Here is a 20,660-nt window from a genome sequence, read left to right as displayed (position 1 = left end):
CCAGTCATGTTCATTTCAAAAAAAGGAGCAAGAAGGCTTTTTAATTTCTCCTCTCCAGAACAAACATTATCAACCATTTTGTCCCTACTTGACTTTGGAAATATACAGTTGAAGGCAATTTGCCAAAGTCTCTGATAAACTCATCTGCTACGGTACTGGAAGGATTTCTGCTCTCAAGAAATCATTTATACTCTGGTAAATCGCTGGAATGAACTGAGAAGGACAGAGCACCATGGAACATTTCTGTATCCCAATTCCTTTGATAAGCAAATGAAATGAACTCCATCTGGGTTTGTCATTATCCAAACCAGGGGTCTGCAACCTTAAACACTCAAAGAGTCACTTGAGCCCATTTCCCACAGAAAACAAAACACCGGGAGCCACAAAACCTGGGTGGCATGGCCAACTTGACGTCATTCACTCCCACCCAGTCACATGACCCCCCAGTCATGCCTTTCCAGCTTTTGTGGATCCCCATTTTCTTTTCTATGGGAAATAGGTATCTCCCTCTCTCTGTCTCTGTCTCCCTCCCTCTCTCCCTCCCTCCCTCTCATCTCTCTTTCTCCCTGTCTATCTCCCTCTCCATTTCATCCCCCTCTTTCCATCTCTCTCTCTCTCTCTTTCTTTCTTTCTTTCTTTCCCCCTCTCTGTGTCTCTATGTCTGTGTGTGTGTGAGAGAGAGAGAATATCTCTCCCTCTCTCTTGCTCCCTCTTTCTGTATCTCTTTTCACTCTCTTGGAAAGCCCTGTGTGCTCTCCTTGGAGCTGTTCATTACCTCTTTTTCTTTCTTCCTTTTGGAAATCCGAGCTGGATGAGGAATGAGTGAACCCGCGGCGGAGGCTTCCCTCCCCCTCCTCTTGCGACCCCCTGGCTGGCTGTGGTGGGGCCGGGAGAGTGCACACGAGAGAAGGAGAGGTAGCATGATATACAACAGAAGTAAGATTTACATCACAGCACTAGACACTATAGAAAATCTGTTAAAAGGTGTTGCTTTTATAGCCTTAAACTGATTATTTACTTTTATACTACTTCAGAAAGGTGAAAGTTGTAACAAACACAATCATCATCTTTTCCCTGTACTGTATTCTGTTCAATGATTTATTGCTGACTTTGAGACAAAGTATTTGTAACTTCATTCAAATGCAACTTCTAAATTAGCAGTGCAAATTTATCCTTAATTAAACTCACTAAGTTGGAAATTCACCACATATATCATTCAAGAGTATGCTATAAATGGATGCAACATCATATATCCCTTAATGTATTATTTAAGATTACTCAAAATATTTCTTGATATGATTTGGTGAATGCAGATCTCTGGGCTTTTATTGCATTAGCAGTTATAATTGCAAAAATCTAACTTGACTGGAGTGTTGGTAGATTTATCTGATAAATTGACTGATATATTTTTTAAATCCCACTATTAGTACAGATCAAAGCAATATATATGGGGCTATCTCTTCCTCTTTATTCCTGACAACACCAAGCCTTCCAATAGGTTGGGATGGGAGAGGATGACTGCCTCAAAGTACTTCATGAACTTCCACAGATGAGAACAAGAGTCTTCCCAGTGTCAGCTATGCACCTCAATGACTATATAATTATTCTTTTAGTTGCTGAAATATTATGGATTGGAAGAGAAATAAAGATTTGGATGCATCCTGAGAGAGACAAGCATTAAAATCAAGCACATTCAGAATAAATAAATGAATAAAGAATAAGTTAATCTTTTTCACAGTTAAATTTATAATGCTTATATCTTTTAGGATTTCGTGATTGGGGTATCATTGGGGTAATTAAATTAAAATTAACTTCTAGGAAAAGGTCACTTGTCCCACAATGTTATGACCACAATATTAATGATTATGATCATCATAATGATCATAATCATAATGATTATGATAAATATCCATTGAAATGGATATCCATTGAAATGTATCTAGTTCTTACATAGAAGAGACCCTAATATATTTTAATTTGGATTGAATAATAGTTCAACATTTGCTTCACCCAAATTCAATGCCTTTACTGGATAAAGTCATGGGGAACACATTTACAATGGCAGAAGAAGAAATGGAAATAAGATAAATATTAAAAATCTTAGTTTGATGAAATTAACTATTTCATCAAACACTGTTGGAAGTGGTTCTTCTGTGAAGGTTAATGTATTGGAAACAATAAAGCTATGAGTAGTAATGACACCAATGATGAAGTCTCCCGACTGATAATAGGTCAGAGGTGGCAAGTGAAAAACACACAAGCCACATTTAACTATGGGAGTCTTGTACAATATGCAAGAAATTAGTAGAAACAGTAATGCCATCATCCCATTCACAGATTTCTCCTCTGCTCCCTCCATTATTTTCGGGGTTATTTTATCAATCCTCTATTGAAATGTCCTTTTGCATCTTGAGTTTTTGGTGGAAAATATAAATTATTAGATAGCAGATATGAGAATCTGTTGTTGTGCCTATACCTTGGCCATATGTATAAAAAATAGAAAGTATCATTGTTTTCTAATTTTCTATGTCAGTGATGGCTAAACTTCTCCAGGCTGAGTGTCCAAAGCGTACATATGTGAATGTGTACACGCAAACCCCCAAAATGCTATGAGTGCGCGGCTCCCCACATGCACCTCATGTATGTGTGACAGAGACCTGAAGACCAGTGGCTGGCAGATGTGCACACATGCGCAGCAGAGCTGAACTGCGGTGACAGCTCATGTGCCATCAGAGAGGACACTGCATGCCACTTCTGGCAGACGTGCCATAGGTTTGACATCACAGTTCTATGTTGTTACTGAAATTCAAGAGACAAGCTTAAATTCACTGTACTCATAGTATAGACTCTGGCATTTAGTAATTGAAAGTATCAGTGATCTAACAGATCCACATTTGTTCCTAGCCCCTGCCTATAACCTCTGAATGCTATACAAGATATATACTACTTTTCATAGTTTGTTGTTCAGTTACTGAATGTTAGCACCAGTAGCCACTCTACTCAAGTGGTCTGGGTTTGGGCAAGCAGCAAGATTAATTATAGTACTTCTGAAAATAAAGTTGAGGAATCCCCAAGGAACTGCAGAAAGGAGCATGTTTGTCAGATACAGACAGAAATTTTCTCTTTAACTTTGTTGGAAAACAGGAGACATCGTGAATTTTGAAGACCTTGGGATGAAATGTCAGTAAGTATGAATACATTCTTTATAATTGTTCAATTCCAGTAACAACTTATATTGTTTGAATAAATTTATTTTAACTTTTTAATTTTATTTCATTTTTGAAAAAAAAATTTAAAAACTAAAAAATATAAAGAATAAAAAACAAAAGAACATAACTAATACATCAACTATATATCAATTATAAAACACTATATGAAAGTTAAAATTAAACAAAGAAACCATTCTTTTAATTGTCATGTAATCCAGTCCAGAAGGAGACAATATTTTTATTCACTTCAATGAAAAAATGGAAGAATACATCTGATTTTCTGAAATGCTCTTGAGAAGAGACAGAAACTGTCATTTTAAAACCACCTAAAAGAAATGTTCATTGAAGAGATTCCAGTGGGGATAAGAAATCAAGTTTAAAAGAAAAACTTTGGCCATTTTTGAACAAAGCATAATCCACAAGTAGTTGAAATTTTTGTATGTCCTTGCCAGGGTAGTGTTGATTTCTTTCGAAACTGAATAGTGCAGAGTTACATTCCTGTTCCCTGATCTTCTGTGAGGGGAAGCTGGGCAAATATATTGGTAGTAGCTATTTTGTCAACTGAAGCACTTTCAGCAAAGAAGAGTTCTTTATCTTGTCTTTATAGTTCATTATTGCTTCATTCCTTTAGACTGTTGTTACTCCTATGACAATCCAGTATTATAAGGACTATTAAGAAAATAGGGAAACAGCTCTGTTTCATATGCTCGTAATTACTATATAAGCAAATCATTGCACACTGAATTTCACAGAAATGTATTTTTGTGTCTATTTTAAAATGCAAATTATAACATAGCACATCTAGCCAAACAGTGTAGATCAGGGTCGCCAATCTGTAGGCTGTGACCCACTACAGCTCCATTTGTGCAGGCGGTGTGTGTGCACACCCGCTGCTCACACAAATGAAGTTATGCATGTGCACATGCACCTGCCCATCACACAAAACCATTCCATCTTCCCCAGCCCACCCCCCCCACTGGGTGGCCAACCCAGAAAGGTTGGGGAACCAATTTAGCTTTCTGTGAAAATTCAGGTTATTTTAGTGAGGCCTCTGTGGGACTCCAATATGCCTTCCATTCATGAAAAGTTGATATAAATTTACCCCCTCCTGATCCCTGAGCATGGAGAGTGGTGTGGAGGCAGGAATAGCGCAGGCCAACCTAATGACGCAGGATGAGAACACCCCACCTCTCTTCACAAGGCACACCTGGGAACTGATACTTAAGGAGATGCTTTGGGGAGGGGTGCTTGTTGGGAACAAACACTGAATTCATAGAATTTTGTGTGCTGTTGTCAACGTCTGAAATTCGTTGGACTTCTTGCCTTCTCATTGCCTTGTTCTTTTGCTTTGTGGACTCATTGCCTTGTTCCTTTGCTTCGTGGACTCAATGCCTTGTTCTTTTGCCTCATTGGACTTCTTTCCTTGAAGCCATTGTGCTAACAGTGTTTCACTGGACTACTTGCAGCCAGAGGCAGCTGGAGATGTGTGTGTGAGCGTTTTGCTCCTGGACTTGCTGTAAATGTTTGGGGAAAAGTTGGAGCAATAAAGGGGAGTTTGAACTATCAGCTGACTGTGTGGCTTCTATGTCTTGCCCCATGTGATCACAATAAGATACAAAATAGGAAAGTAAATAGGAAAGCAATGAGGGGGGAGGGGAGGAGAAAAGTGAGGAAGGGTTAGGAAAAAGAAGTGCTGACTTCTGACTCTCTCTGTTGCAGTAAAATAAGCCATTAACATCAAACCACAACTTTTTGTTTTTTCATAATAATATAAACTAGCCATTTCTATAAGAATCTATCAATCTAATTGGTAAAACCCAAAATCAAAGTTTCAGTCCTTTCCACTTCAAGCAGTCATACAGATTTGACAAAGGTCAGTCTCCACAAACTACAGCAAGCAATCTAGGCAAATTCAGACATACTCTACCAAGTTTTGTTAATATATAATAATAGATATAATACTGATAATTAATGAAAGAAGCATAGCTATATTAGCAAAAGCAACCAAGGAACATCCATTGCTAGGGGTAGTTAAGTTTAGGGCATTAATGAAATTAGATTTTACTTCTGGAGCATGTCTCAAGATCCAACTGGTGTGAGCGCTAACTTGAATGTAAACACCAGGGCGTTTGGGGGCAGCACAGACATCTCCCCAGCTCACTACACCAGCCAAAACCCAATCTCCATTCCATGGACAAAGCAATGGTCCCCCTGAGTCTGCCTGTAAAATAAAGGAATAAAACATTACTCTCCAAGAATATTACGTGAATCTTCTACTGTCAGAAAAGGTTCTTGCATATGACCAAGGGTGGGCTGCTGAGGGTTCACAGGAGTACGGGAGAACCTCTAGCTAAGATTCTGTGCCATTTGGAGAACCCCCAAATTCCATTGCTGGCTGACCCTTCCCATCCCACCTGGCCCCTCCCAGGAGTCCCCAGAAGGCCCATTTTGAATGCAGGTAAGTGCAGGGCATGTACGAAGGCTCGGGGAGGGTGAAAAATGGGCCTCCAGAAGTTTGGGGAGCTGGGCCCATTTCTGGCCTCCAGATAGCCTCCGGAGCCTGGGAGACCATTTTCGCCCTCCTGGATGCTCAAGGAGACTCCGGAGCCCAGAGAGGGCAAAAGCGCCTCCTCCCCACTGTGGTACAGGAGGCTGACTAGGCCATGCCCACCATGGTCATGTCCACCCAAGAGAACCCCTTGCTAAAATTTTTGAAGCCTCCCCCTGCATATGACTGATAGGTGAATCTTACTTCAACCTTAGATATATGGATCATACTACCCAAAGGTTTTGAGCAAGACAGTTTGGGTGGGACAAAATGCTCTGTATACCAAGAAAAGAAAATGATGAGAGGGGTCAGAAGGAATATCTCATTCATTTCCACTCATGGCTCACAGCATGGGGCAATTGCCTCTCTCCAACCAATGGTAAACTGATCTTGTTCAATCAGTATAATTGTAACAAAAGCAAATATTAAAAAACCAAATTTCAGTTGCTCTTGAAAAAGCACCTTTGGGACAACCATGACCTAACTGACTGAGAATCTCCATAGACAAATATCAAAAAGGGAGTAAATCTTGCTCAGGAAAATAGATGTATAGAAACAAAATACTTCTTACAATAGTGATTAATAAGAACTTCATTAGCAGATGTCTTTGCAATAAATGGAAATAGCTCACATTAAAAGGCATATTAAAATGCATGAGGCATACAGAAGCCATTTTATGCTTATTTTGTTGTTTAGTACATATTATGAACTGATGCTACACTGCAGAATGTTTAATGCTGTTTAAATGTTTAATTTAATATCTTTAACCAGCCCCTTGAAAATTTAATATCTAAATTCAGAAAACATCCTAGAATTTATGAATAATTTAGTAATGTAGCAATTGCCTAATATTTATTAATTTAGTAATGAACAGTCCTTAATATTAACTTTGGAAGTCATGATTAGACCAAATTCTTATCAATAAATTAAGTAGGAGGGAAAACCCCATCTATTCAGGGGCCAATATCATTCAAGGAGAATGATGTTCCAGATGGCAAGTGCCATGGCAAAAATTATTTCTGGAATCCATCAATGAAGCTCCTTGGCTGATGAGACTCCATACATACTAGAAGGGCAGAGAGTCCCCATTCCTACGGTAGCAATTTTACCGTCCCAGCTTCAGACCAATCATCACTTTGCAGCCTAAACTACATTAAAATATTGTTGCCTGCTATGTATATGGCTATATGGCTCAGGGTTAAGATGATAGGCTTGTTGGCTGGAAAGACCTGAGACATGACCTGCACATGGTGAGGTGAGTTCCTGTCCTCACTCTAGCTCCTGTCAACCTATCAGTTTGAAAGCATTCAAATGCAAGTAGAAAAATAGGTAGCACTTTGGTGGGAAGATAACAGTGCTCTGTAACATCATGATGGTTATATGGCCATGGAAATGTCTTTGGACAGTGCTGGCTCAATGGTCTTGAAAAAGAGATGAGCATCGCCCCCCGATAGTTGGCATGACTAGCAGAATAAAATCCGCAGAGACCCATTTCCTCATATAACTATATATATAATTGGGAGGAAAACTGAAATATGCTTAGAATGAATAAAAAAGAATGTTAAATTCTGTAATGGTTAGGATACTGGGCCTACAAACCAAGAGACTGTGAATTCTAGCCCAACCCTATGCACAAAACCAGTTGAGTAGTCTTGGTCAAGTCATTTTCTCTCATCCCTAGGAAGAAAGCAAGGGCAAGCCATTTCCGCAAAATCTTGCCAAGAAAAGGGACTTTGCCAGATAATCAACAGACGTCAACAATGACTCAAAGGCACATGCACACAAATGATTATTACCTGGCAAGCATCCTTCCCTCCTTCCATGTAGCCTGCACACATCATGTCATCTTTTATTGCATTCGCCATCCCAGGCTCTTTAAAGTCACTGTAAAGAACCTCACAGGTAGCCCTGTCAATAAGGGGAAGAAGCACTTCCTGCAAAAGCTCAGTTCAGGAAGTGGGACTGACAAAAAGAGAAAAGAAATCTATTTCTTTAGGTTCCATCAAAGGAGAAAGCAGAACATCTATGTAAAAGAATGAATTTCAGGAACTGAACAGCTTGTCAATATATTTATTGCTGCTGAAATTTAGACAAATTTAAACAATTATTCATCAAATGTTATACCTTCTCTTCTTTAAACAAATTCTAAACAATGATGAAAGGTACATAAGCCCCTTTTCTGTTGCATTTGACTAAGCAGGTATTAAAATCTTTGATAACTTAATATTTTTACTCATTGTTTTTCCTCCAGAAAAGGTATTATTTTGTTAGTCTTCACAAATCCATCTCAAAATGTTACTCCATTCCAATAGAGCCAATTAGTAGAAGTTGGGGGCAGGATAAGGTTCTAATTGTGTGTGTGTTTGTGAGTGAGTGTGTGTGCGCGCGCATTAAGGATTTTGTGCTTAACTTGTTTCTGGCTTGAATTTAAGATATAAGCAATTTTAAAAAAAGGTCTACAGAAAAAGAACCATTCGATAAAATAGATTCACACCTATGATAATATAGTTTGTTTAATGACGTCAGTGACTCACTTCACAACCATCATAAAAATGGCTGTAGAATCAAAGCTGGTCATGTGGTGCCTTGACTTACAACCACAACTTAAAACCAAACTTCTGATCCCAATTTTGATTGTAAGTCAAGGACCACCTGTATTTCTACTAATCATTTGGAACAGTGGTCACCAACCGGTGGTCCACAGAGAAATTTTTTGTATTTTTGCATTTTTTTTATTGCACTCATCATCAAGCTATGGCCCCTGGGCCGGATATGGCCCGAGAGCAATTAATCTGGCCCGAGTGCAGGAACACATGGCTGTACCGCCCACATCACTCTTAAAGCCAAGCGCAAACCTCATCTTGAGTAGAACGGTGTAAGCCACACAAATTGGAACTGGAAGGTAAGACCAAGAGCTTGCTGCGCTCAGCCGAATGGCTGCTTCAGGGGGGGGAGGTTCAGCCGCCTTTCGGGCCTACATCTCTCCTTCTGCAAGGCCTCTGGGTGGGACTGTAGTAGTCACAGGACTGGCCGGTTGGTCATCCCGAACCAGCTCCTCCACTGGGATGCACCGGCCTGCTGGGGAGCTGCCTGCTCCCCAGCAGGCCGGTGCACCAGGGTGGAGGAGCTGCTCCGGGATGACCAACCGGCCAGTCCTGTGACTGTGACTACTACAGCTCTGGAATATGGGACTGTCCGTGGCAGGGCTGGAAATCTCTGCCCTGGGGTGGTATGTGCAATGTGCAACTTTGCAGGTGGTGCAATACACAAAAAGGAAGTGCAGCCCTCGCCATTCGGAATGAAATAATGGCGCTGTTGTAGTGGCAGGGGAGGGGGCAGCACAAGCAGGCAGAAGCAGCGGTTGCGATGGCTGGAAGCTGCGGGAGTGATGCACTACTTTCATTTGTGCAGCAGCAGGATTCTACCTTGGAATATTTGTGCCAGTTGGTGGCACAAGGCAGCCCTCGTCTCCTGCCGCTTGGGACTTGGAGCGGTTAACAGCATTTGGTCTGGCGAGCAGCCGGATTTTGCTCTTCATTATGGATGCCAGATCAGCCCCTGCAAGCTCTCATCTCTTGAGGAGCACTCCCTGAAGTGGCGCTGGAAACTTGGTCGGGCTCCTTGAGAGACGAGAGTTTGCAGGGGCCGATCTGGTGTCCACAATGGAGAGCAAAATCCAGCTTCTTCTCTCTGCTGTAGTGCGGCATCAGGATTCCGCCTTGGTATATTTGTGGCACAAGGCAGCCCTTGTTTCCTGCCACTTGGGATTCGGAGCGGGAAACAGTATTTGGTCTGGGGAGCAGCTGAATATTGCTCTCCATTGTGGACATTGGCCCCCTGCAAACTGTCGTCTCTTGTCTCTCAAGGAGCCCGACCAAAGTTTCTGCGCTGCTTCAGGGAGCGCTCCTCGAGAGACAAGATCTTGCAGGGGGCCGATCTGGCATTCGCAATGGAAAGCAAAATCGGCTGTTTCCTGAACCAGTCACCATTTACCGCTCCGAGTCCCAAGCAGCAGGAGACGAGGGCTGCTTTGCGCCACCGGCTGGTGCAAATATATCAAGATGAATGCTGATGCCATGCAAGTTCAAGTAGTGCTTCACTCCCGCATTTCTTCCGGCCCATGTTGGTGCTCTGCACACCTCGGTCTGTCAGGGAGATGCTTGACTTCCTCTCAGCCCCAAGACATAAGATGAGAGAGAGAGAGAGAGAGAGAGAGAGAGAGAGAGAGAGAGAGAGAGAGAGAGAGAGAGAGAGAGAGAGAGAGAGAGAGAATGAATCAGAATGAGATAGAGGGAAAGAGACAGAGAATGAAAGAGGGAGAAAGAAACAGATTGAAAGAGAGAAAACGAAAGGGAGAATGAGAGAGAAAGAGACAGAGAGAATCAGAAAGAGAGTGAGAGAGAGAATGAGAGACAGAGAAAGAGACAGAGAATGAAAGATAGAGAATCAGAGAGAATCAGAGAGAGAATCAGAGAGACAAAATGGAAGAGAGAATCAAAGAGAGAGAGACAGAATCAGAATGAGAGACATTGAGGCAGAGAGAGAGGAAAGGAGGGAGAGAGAGAAAGCAAGAGAGAATGAGAGAGAAAGAGTGGAAGAGAGGGGGGAGAGAGAGAGAAAGAAATAAAGAAAGAGGAGGGAGAGTGCCTGAAGGACCCCATCCTGTCACTAGGAGTCCAGGCGCTTCAGTAAGTGGCACGCTGGATTCATATTAGTGGTCCATGGGATTTAAAATTATGAACTTAGTGGTCCCTGAGGTCCAAAAGGTTGGGGACACCTGATTTGGAACATACTTACCTATAAGTAGCTACAAACACCAAAAGAGATGGAACTTCATATAGATATATATGATAGCTAGATTAGATAGCTAGATTAGCTAGCTAATCTAGCTATCATATATATAAGTAGATAGATAGAGATAGATAGATGATAGATAGATAGATGATAGATAGATAGGTAGATAGATAGATAGATAGATAGATAGGGATTAGATACCGTGTTTCCCCGAAGATAAGATCCTGTCTTATATTTTTTGAACCCTGAAATAAGCGCTTGGCCTTATTGCCATGTGCTCAAAAGCCCAATTGGGTTTATTATCAGGGGATGTCTTATTTTGGGAGAAACAGGGTAGGTGGATAGATGGATACAGGAGGGGGAGAGGGACCAGTTTGCCCAAACTGATTCTGCACGGTTTGGAGAACTGGCAAATCGGACCACCGCCTACCCCCACCTCCACCCATTTTTCAGGCCATTTTCAGGCTGTTTTTCTGGCCAAAATCGGCCCAAAAATCAGCCTGAAAACGCCCTGAGAAAAGGCCTGAAAACAGCCTGAAAAATCTTGCTGTGAGAGAAAGAGAAGTGTCCTGGGTCCCCTCGTCCCAGAAGCAGAAACCTCACATTCTTCCTTCTCTGTTAGCCCCCTTCTTCACATGGGATCACCCAGAAACAGAGACAGAGAGGGAGAAAGGGGTGGCATTTCTGTGTGCTCCTGTTTCTGTGTGGCACTTTCCTTCAATGCTAGCAGCCACCGCTGCCATCTTCTCCCTCTTTGTCTCTGCTTCTGGGAGATCCCATGTGAAGAAGCAGGCTAGCAGAGAAGGGAGAGTGTGAGGTTGCTGCTTCTGGAATGAGGGGACCTGGGAAGTGTCTGTGTCCAGCTTACCCAGCTTCTCTTCCTCTCACAGCAAGTTTTCTCAGTCTAGCTTGATGCAGCATCCCTCTCTCTCTCTCTCTCTCTCTCTCTCTCTCTCTCTCTCTCTCTCTCTCTCTCTCTCACACACACACACACACACACACACACACACACACACACACACAGAAAAACACACACACACACCCAAACAAACTCCTTCCCCCACCCCCCACTGGAGACTCCTGGATTCCCTCCCCAACCCTGCCTGTCCCATAGAGGTACCACGCACACAAGTGACATAGAGTTGGCCACAGCCACTCAGTCACATGACATCCCCCCCTCCGGCACACACACATCCCCAGCCAGTCATTAGGGCAGAGAACCGGTCGTTAAAAAATTTGGAGCTCACCACTGATCACACATAATATAGAAATATATCTGATAGCCTCACCTTGTGGTTTAATGTTCCCCCAGCCTGCAACCCAACAACCCAATCTGGGAGGGAAGACAATGGAAGATCCTGGTAAACAGGCAGGCTGGATACGCTGGGTGAAATTCACAGGGCTTTCGAGTTCTATTAATGCAATATCATTGCCGTTTATGAGCGAAGTGTAGTTGGAGTGCATGATAATTTGCTTCACATTTACTAGTACCGACTCTGGTCCAGGATTGGAGAGATTGTAGGATCCCAAAAGAATGGCAAATAGAGAGGGATCTGAGAGACTGTAGACAGAGAAATTGGCCAATAAAACATAAACAGGAATATGGGAATGAAAACAGATATATTGTATAAAAATTCAGCTACGAAGAGGAGGAGGTTGAAATTAGGCAGTTAAGAGAAAGTTGAAGAGGTATTTTAACTGTGGTTGGGAAACAGGAAAATAAATCTTGTGAGGAGATTGGGCTTTATCCCCCCCCCCCCAAAAAAAAGACCCCTCAAAAAACATGAATCTACTGGACAAAGTGTAACTGAAAACTCACTTCCTTAGGAATGGGAGAACATGAGTCATGAGTGGCCAACAGTAGCTAATAGATTGAATGTATGGTTTCTCCATGGAAGAATGGTAGAAACTTATCACCAGGATGACAGATGTCTTGGTAAAGGGAATGAAGTTTTATAAATTAGTTTCAGAAGTCTGAGAATCAATCTTGTGAGGCTTTGTATGAAGGGAATGAAGTTTGGAAACTGATCTCACCTGACAAAGCAATGTGCTGCTGTTAGAACCCAGCGTGAGGCAATGAGGGTTCCCCCACAGTGATGTGAATCTAAAATCTGTATGCTGGCCTGCCATGGCCATGAACCCACCTCAGCATCTCAACCTCCTACTATTCGGGAAGAGGGGATAAATCGACCACAAGCTGTGGGGAGAACAAGATAGGCAGATTAGTGTCTGGGTTTGAGTTCCCTGCAGCTGAAATCCATGGAAATTTTTACTCACCTGGAGGTGGCTGGGCCTCTGTAATGCCTGTGAAGACAAGAAGAGGAATATCAAGAGACTGAATGGACCAAACAGAGTAGCTAAAGATAAAACAAAAGAGGGCATATATTTATATATTTATAAATATATTTATATAAATATATAAATATATTTATAATTATATTTATAAATAATCTAAAAATTATATACTACACTAAGATCACTTTTAGATCTACAATATCTATCATGACATGAAAGATACATTTTTGAATTAATTATTCATTAATTAATGAATAATTAATTAACATATGTGACTTGGAACTTTTAAAATGTGCTGTGTCATTCAAAAATGATAATTTTCAGTACATCATGATCATTGCTTCACTTATCTCTGGTAAAAATACAGATCTGAAGGAACTTTTGACCCAACACCATCCAAAGAGTTTCAGAACTTGGGAGGATTTGTATGAGATAAAAGGAGTGAGACATCCTCAGCACTTTTGTTAACATTGCCTCTATACCTTACTGTCCTCTCTCTTTTTAAAATCAAATTGAAAGATTACTTTAATTCCAAAATAAAATAAAGTGGATGTGATACTTATAAAATTCTGTTTTCACTTTGTCATTATGGGATACTATAATCTATCAGTGTAGATTAATGAGGAAAAAAATGAGTTTTAACAAATGTAGAATCAGGCTGCAGCATAACAAAATTGACAAAAGTGAAGAGGGTCTGAATACTGTCTTAGCACACACACACACACACACACATATACACGTGTGTGTGTGTGTGTGTGTGTGTGTGTGTTTGCATGTGTAAGACAGAAATAGCATGAAGGAAGAAAAAGTTTCAAAAGTAACGCAGGCCTGGCCCACAGAATGTAAAAGGTAGGTGTGTGTGTGTGTGTGTGTGTGTGTGTGTGTGAGAGAGAGAGAGAGAGAGAGAGAGAGTGAGTGAGAGAGAGAGAGAGAGAGAGAGAGAGAGAGAGAGAGAGAGAGAGAAAAGAAAAACATTTGAATCTAAATTTCTCAGTCCAAAGTCAACATTTTATTTATTTCTTTGTAAGAGACAGAGTTAAAAGAGCATGAGAATTAGATTACTGAGTTTAACATTAAATGGCAACAGATAGCACATCTCTACTAATTTTCCTCAAAAGAATACAGGTAAACCAGTTATTTTCCCAGGTGGTGAATCAGTTCCTTTCTGTCCTTCAAACTATAAAAGAAAGCTTCTGTGGCAAGATAGAAAATAATGTTGTCCCATTTTTAGTATAGCCCAAATGATCATTCCTTATACATACTTGGTCCATATCTGAATGTTACAAGATCCAATGCCATATCCTCTCTCTAAGTGAAGAAACTTTGCAGTGGAATGATAAATTAGCTTTACCAACAGATGACAGCCCATATATATGGTAAGGTTTAGAGTGCCCAATTTACACTGTGTAAGAACACCACAAATTGAAGTATCAAGAATAATTCTAGACAACAACAAAGAAGCAGAGTCTTTATATCTTTTTGCTACTATCTAGTGATCTTCCACATTTTTGCAGCCAAAATATGGTACACGTTGTTATGAAAATCAGTGTCTGATCTTGGATCCACTATAATTACAGTACGGTAGTCAAATCAATCAACAGATAAACAGAAGATTTGAATTTCCCTCTTTTGTTACATATTTCCGAATTTACAATTAAGCATTTCCACCTTTAAACGTTTCTACATGAATGTACAGTTTCTACTCTCTTACTTATATACTATATTATCATACATACCATACTGATTCTGACATTACAAATGTAATAAATAATTGCATTCAATGGAAAAGGCATTTTTGAAATGGCAGTAAGCAAATGAAAACAATCTTTCCAATTATACCTTCTAATATTAGAGACAGCCGATATATAATTTTTGACTGTACTTCCTATAGTTCTGAACCATGTGGATTGGAATCCAGAAGTGCATTGGGTTGCCTTCTCCTGATGTAAATCATTTTTAATATTTATCTAATATTTATTTAGATTAATCTGGAAAACACTTAGTCCTAAAGGTAAATTTAACTCAGCTGTATGTCTCAGCCTGTGGTGAGTTAAACGATACCATGACCTTCCTCTTGCAGTGCCTGGAAGCTGCTAGGAGCTGGATGGGGAGCAACAAGTTGAAACTGAACCCTGGCAAGACTGAGTGGCTCTGGGTTTGGAGTTCTTTGACCCATAAAGAATAGCCACCTTTGGTCTTGGATGAAGTGGTACTGCCTCAAACAGATCCTGTGCATAATCTGGGAGTTTTCCTGGACTCAAAGAGCAGATGGCCATTATGGCCAGGAAGGCCTTTGCATAACTGTGGATTGTGTGCCAGTTATGCCCTTTCCTGGACCAACAAATCCTACTCATGGTCACTCAGGCCCTAATCACCTCCTGTCTTGACTATTGCAATGCGTTCTATATGGAGTTGCCCATGAAAAGCATCTGGAAACCTCAGTTGGTGCAACTGGAGCATGGTTTTGTGTAGACCTTGATGTGCACATATATCACCTCTCCTGTAGGAGCTGCATTGGTTGCCAATTCATTTCCAGGGGCAATTCAAGGTACTGGTTGTCATCTTTAAAGCCTCTCATGGCTTGGGACCAGGTTATCTGATGGACCATCTCTTTGCCAATCAAATCTACCTGACTCACTAGAGTGGGGAGCAAAGGTGGGTTTCTACCGGTTCGATCCAGTTCGGGTAAACTGGTAGCGGCGGTGGCTGGATGCTCCACCTGCCCTCCCAGACATCATCAAAAATACTCTGTGCATGCGCAGAAGTTTCTGTGCATGTGCAGAAGCATTGCATGTTCACAAAGATAGCGAACCGGTAGCACCGGGATTTGAAACCCACTACTGGTAGGGAGGCAAGGAATGTTGTGGGTCCTGTCCCCAAGAAGATACATACTTCTCTATGGTGGCTCCCTCCCTCTGGAACATCATTCCTCCAGAAATTAGACTGGCCTTCACTCTTTTGGAAAGTCCTGATAATGTGGTTCTGCCAGCGGGCCTGGGGAACCCAGAGCAGGTTGTAGCCCATTAAAGACTTGTATGAATGTGTGTTGCCACCTGGGTGTAGGGGGGTTATTATTTTATTATGTTAATTATTTATTTTTTTATTTCTTTTATATTGTGCTTTTATGTCCTGTAAGCCGCATTAAGTTGCCATGTGAAAATAAGTGGCAATATACATTTTCTAAATAAATAAATAATAAATACATTTTAAAAAAAAGAGAAATAAGGCTTCTGTAGTGTAAAACTCAGGAAATGTTACATTAACAAAAGTATGATTCAAGAATAATCACAGCTGAATAAATCCTACCAATCCAAACATTGGGAAAACTATATTAAATCCAAACATATTTCTAAAGTTTCCAATAAAACAAAACAAACCTTTTCTCAGAATCCAAATAATAAATTCAAATTATTTTTAGTAAACAAAAGAAACATTAATTAAAAATCTGCTGTTTAACAACCTGTATAAAGCCAGTCTCAGCTAGATATACAAGAGTTGGAAGAATGCCCTGGAATCGATGACTCAAAGTAACTATTATATCCTTGTTATCCACATTTATCAAAGAAATGCATGTATAATTGGAACACCCAGTAGATTCTTTCCTGCCTTCAGAAATTTCTCTTCTTAAAAATAAAAGAAAAGATTTTTTTTAAAAAAATTGTTTCAATTAAAATAGGAGAGAAATACATAATATATTTTCATACCATTCTACTATCAGATCCAGAGTCTTAGCCAATTGCATTAATTTAAAGTAGAGATTATTTCTAAAATCAAAACAAGTAAAATAAAATTAGTAACCTGCCCTGGATTAAATTCTAAAATTTACCTTTTGAAAAAAAAAAAGGGGGGGGGTTTCTCTCATCATCTTTTGATGTTTGTGTTTAATTTTTCAAAATAAAAAAAATTGGGTGCCTAGTAAATGAGAGAGGAAGAATGAACTTCTTTGCATTTTATACACCCACCTGTTTTGAAAAAAAAAAAAGTGCCTTAAAGAAAAAATATTCTCTTACCCATCAGAAGAGAGAGGAGGGCCAGATTTTTAATCCCAAGAAATCTCACCATCTTTGTTTATGAATCTATCTTGATTTAAGTCAAGTAATAAAAGAAGGAAAAAGTTAACAGGTAGATGAAGCCTAAAAGAATATAAATAACTGTCACTGTACTCTGACCTCCTTTTATAAACTTTATGCTCCGTATATAACTCCTCCTAGCATCTTAAAGGAAGTTTGTTGTTTTTGTTTAAATAATGTATTTGATATTGACTTCTCCAAGTGGACTGAGAGCTAACACTTTACTCCTTCCCAAGGTAGGGTGGAGCCTTTTTAATTGTATTAGTCAAAGAAAGGGGTAAGATTATAAGAACCCAGATAGATCAAAGACCAATCAGGTATTTACCAAGAGCTTAGAAGGAGTACACAAGGACAACTGTGTTATGTGACTGTTCATTCCAGAGTGGCTATCTTTTCAAAGAATATTGTACTTGGACATAGTGCGTGCATTTAAGTTTTCTTTACAAATTTCTAGGACTGTCCATGTCCTACAGCACCCACTGATTAGCAGTGGTTCTCAACCTTCCTAATACCACGACCCTTTAATACAGTTCCTCATGTTGTGGTGACCCCAAACCATAAAATTATTCCTAAAACCATTGAAAATATGTGTTTTCCGATGGTCTTAGGTGACCCCTGGGAAAGGGTCATTCGACCCCCAAAGGGGTCCCGACCCACAGGTTGAGAACCACTGGATTAGAGCTTCTGGATATAGTCTAATGATTGTGGAGGGCACCACATCTGTGAAATATCACATGACTGTTCTTGGAAAAGCAAACTTACAATAACATCATATTTGAGATGGTGTCACCAGCAATGGACCCACTGTAGGCCCGGCGACTTGGTTCTGCCTCAGTAAAGTTCTTTGTGCCAAAGAAACTGTGAAGTTCTTTTTATCTGTCTAAGAAGATAACATGGAGCATACACTGAAATCAGTGGTGGGTTTCAATTTTTTTTACTACCGGTTCTGTGGGGGTGGCTTGGTGGGCGTGGCATGCTTGGTAGAGGGGAAGGATACTGTAAAATCTCCATTCCCACCCCACTCCAGGGGAAGGTTACTGCAGCCCTAGGAAGAAGGCAAAGACATCCTGTTTCCAAAGTCTTGTCGAGAAAACTCCAGAGATTAGTTCACGCAGCTCCAGGAATTAACATTGACTCAAAGGCATACCTTTCCCCCCATCCCTCAAAGCCAATCTACCTTTATAGTGATTAGATAAATTAGATAAACAAACAAACACTATTTCCCATCCTCTAGAACTGATGTAAGCAAATTCAGAGAAAATAAAGAAATCTCTTTTAAAAAGCTATATTTTTTATTATTTATTGTCACATTTTCTACTACATTCTCCTACTGGTATCTTATGATTACATTACTTTGTTGTATACTGAAAGTTTATGCACCAGAGAGAAATAGAATAAAGTTGCCCAGGTATGAATATTCTCTTCTAAAGTACATTTGATGTAGTGTTGCCAGGTGTCCACTATTTGAGCGGACAGTCCACTTTTTTCACATTATGTTCACTATTTTTTTTCACAAAATAGTGGACATTTTTTTTATTCAAAACTTTATGATAAAATTAAAATGTAATTTAATATTTTACATATTATTATAATATATTTGATGTTTTGAATTTTAAGTAAAGTTTTGAAGTGATTATTTAATACGTGTTAAAATGTTTGTAAGAAAATATATAATTTAATTGTAATTTTTTTTTATTTTTTTACTACTTAACCACCACCACCACACCCCGCTTGTCCGCTATTTTTTGGAAGCAGACCTGGCAACCCTAATCTGATGCACTTTTATTCATTTATTTCTCTCTCTCTCTCTCTCCCTCCCTGTCTCTTTCTCTCTTCCCTCTTTCTCTTTCTTCCTCTCTGTCTCTCTTATCTCTCTTATCTCTCTCTGTGTGTGTCTCCCTCCCTCTCCCTCTCATCAAGCAAAAATACATTAAGAATTAAATGTTTTGCAGTTCCTGAACACCAAAATAAAAAATAAAAAAATCACATATAAAGGTAGGGAAGGGGGGGGGAGTACAACCCATAGGAAAATCTATAAAAAGGAGTGTAGTGACCACCAGGTGGCAATGTTAACACAATGTTTTCATTTTCTCACACATGCATAAACTTATAGCTAGTATGTAAATTTTCTCTTCATCTACTTGTGTTGAATAACAAATTAAAGGTACAGTAAACTTTCCAATAAGTTTAGTTTATAAAATAATAATAATTTTTAAACATAAGGCAGACTACTTCTATTCAAGATACCAACTCTGACTTCCAATAATTTATGGTAAGGCAATTTTCCCAATTTTGTATTTGTCTTACATCAAACTGAGTTTTTTGTATGTTATGTATGTATTATTATACACAAATAATCCTCAATTTGCGACAATAATGGAGTCTGGCACTTATGGTCGTAAATCAAAATGGTTGTAAAATGATCACCATGTGACAGGAGCTGGTTGTTAAGTGAATGTGATGGTCGTAAAGTGAACCCATTGTTCATTGTAGGGTGTTTTTTCTCCAGAAACAGGAAGTAAATGTTGGTTTTCCAGCAAAAATGTTATAAACCACCATCATGTGAATAATGGGAACATATTTAAACTCTGCAGTTCACTTGGCTCATTTCATTTATTGTGCTAAATCATGGCTTGCTTCATAAGAGGTTACATAAATCTAGGTTTTATACTTTGTGAAATCATAAGGATGATTGAGTCAGGGATATCATCTGAATCATGTCATGGATTTAATTTGGACTGTTGAATTGCTCTGAATCAACTGTTCCAATTTGATTTGGAAAGTCAGATCTTTTCAATGTTCAGAATTGATTTGGGGAGGAAAAATGTTTAGCATTTAATTTCACAAGCAGCTGGACTTTTTCATTCTATTTTAAAGTTGGCTTGATTTTGTGCCTTTTTTGAACTGCCTTTTAATTAAATTTCTGTTTGAAATCCACACAGTTCTTCAATACAAGATTTAAGACCTTTGTTATATGTGGATTTAATTATTGGGACTTATTTGAGAAACTTTGGCCTAAAAGAAACCACGGTTTAGCATGTTTAAACTCCTTGTCATCATTGATCTTGTTAAAAAAAATTACAGAAGCCAAGTTAATAGGGAAATAGCTGAGTTACATGTTTATTAGATATAATACAGTTTCTTGTGGATTAAAAAGAACATGACTTCTTATCTAACAGTACACGATTTCACACATATTAACCATCATTTCATTTATGTGATCTTACCTTAGTGGATGTGGGAAACACTATTGTTGTTTATGCACAATCATTTGCTGCTTAATGATGAATGCTTCTCTTAGTTCACAGAATATCATTTGACAGTGATGAAAAATGACACCACAGTTTCCTGCCATTTTGAAGTGAGAAATCTATAGACATTATGATATGTTTTTCTTAATATATAATTCCTATATATCTTTTTGAACGTCTTTTGGGTTCTCTTATGGTCCAGCTTTTGCTTTTCAAAATAATATGCACATTGTAGACTAAATTGCATATTCAGACTTATATTCCATATTACATCATATTAACTTTTTCAAGAAATTTTAGTCCCAACAATACATTTAAGATGGGTACCCAGTTAATATTTTTTGAAAGTTCCCACATTATGTTCAGCTTTAAATTAATAAAACAGGCAAAATTTTGCCTAACATAAATAAGACGTGTACTAACACCCACTTAACTGTAATTCAATATTTAACAAAACTTAGCATGTTGAAGAAGAGCAATTGCAACTGCATGT

At 39.4% G+C, this 20,660-nt stretch overlaps 1 pseudogene across 1 annotated transcript; it reads right to left on the bottom strand.

Annotated features, from left to right (window-relative positions):
• Nucleotides 1-5,177: 5,177 nt before the first annotated feature.
• On the bottom strand, nt 5,178-12,848 carry LOC132712411 (prostasin-like; annotated as a pseudogene). The gene is made up of 4 exons (XR_015734319.1): nt 12,586-12,848; nt 11,841-12,112; nt 7,554-7,719; nt 5,178-5,430 (listed from the first exon to the last, which is right to left on the bottom strand). The product of XR_015734319.1 is annotated as a prostasin-like (transcript).
• Between the last annotated feature and the right edge of the window lie 7,812 nt (nt 12,849-20,660).

The sequence above is a fragment of the Pantherophis guttatus genome, chromosome 4, assembly GCF_059756535.1.
Source record: "Pantherophis guttatus breed Tessera chromosome 4, ASM5975653v1, whole genome shotgun sequence".
NCBI classification, from domain to species: Eukaryota; Metazoa; Chordata; class Lepidosauria; order Squamata; family Colubridae; genus Pantherophis; species Pantherophis guttatus.
Note: the sequence above shows the minus strand (reverse complement) of the source record. Positions and strands in the feature narration are given on the sequence as shown.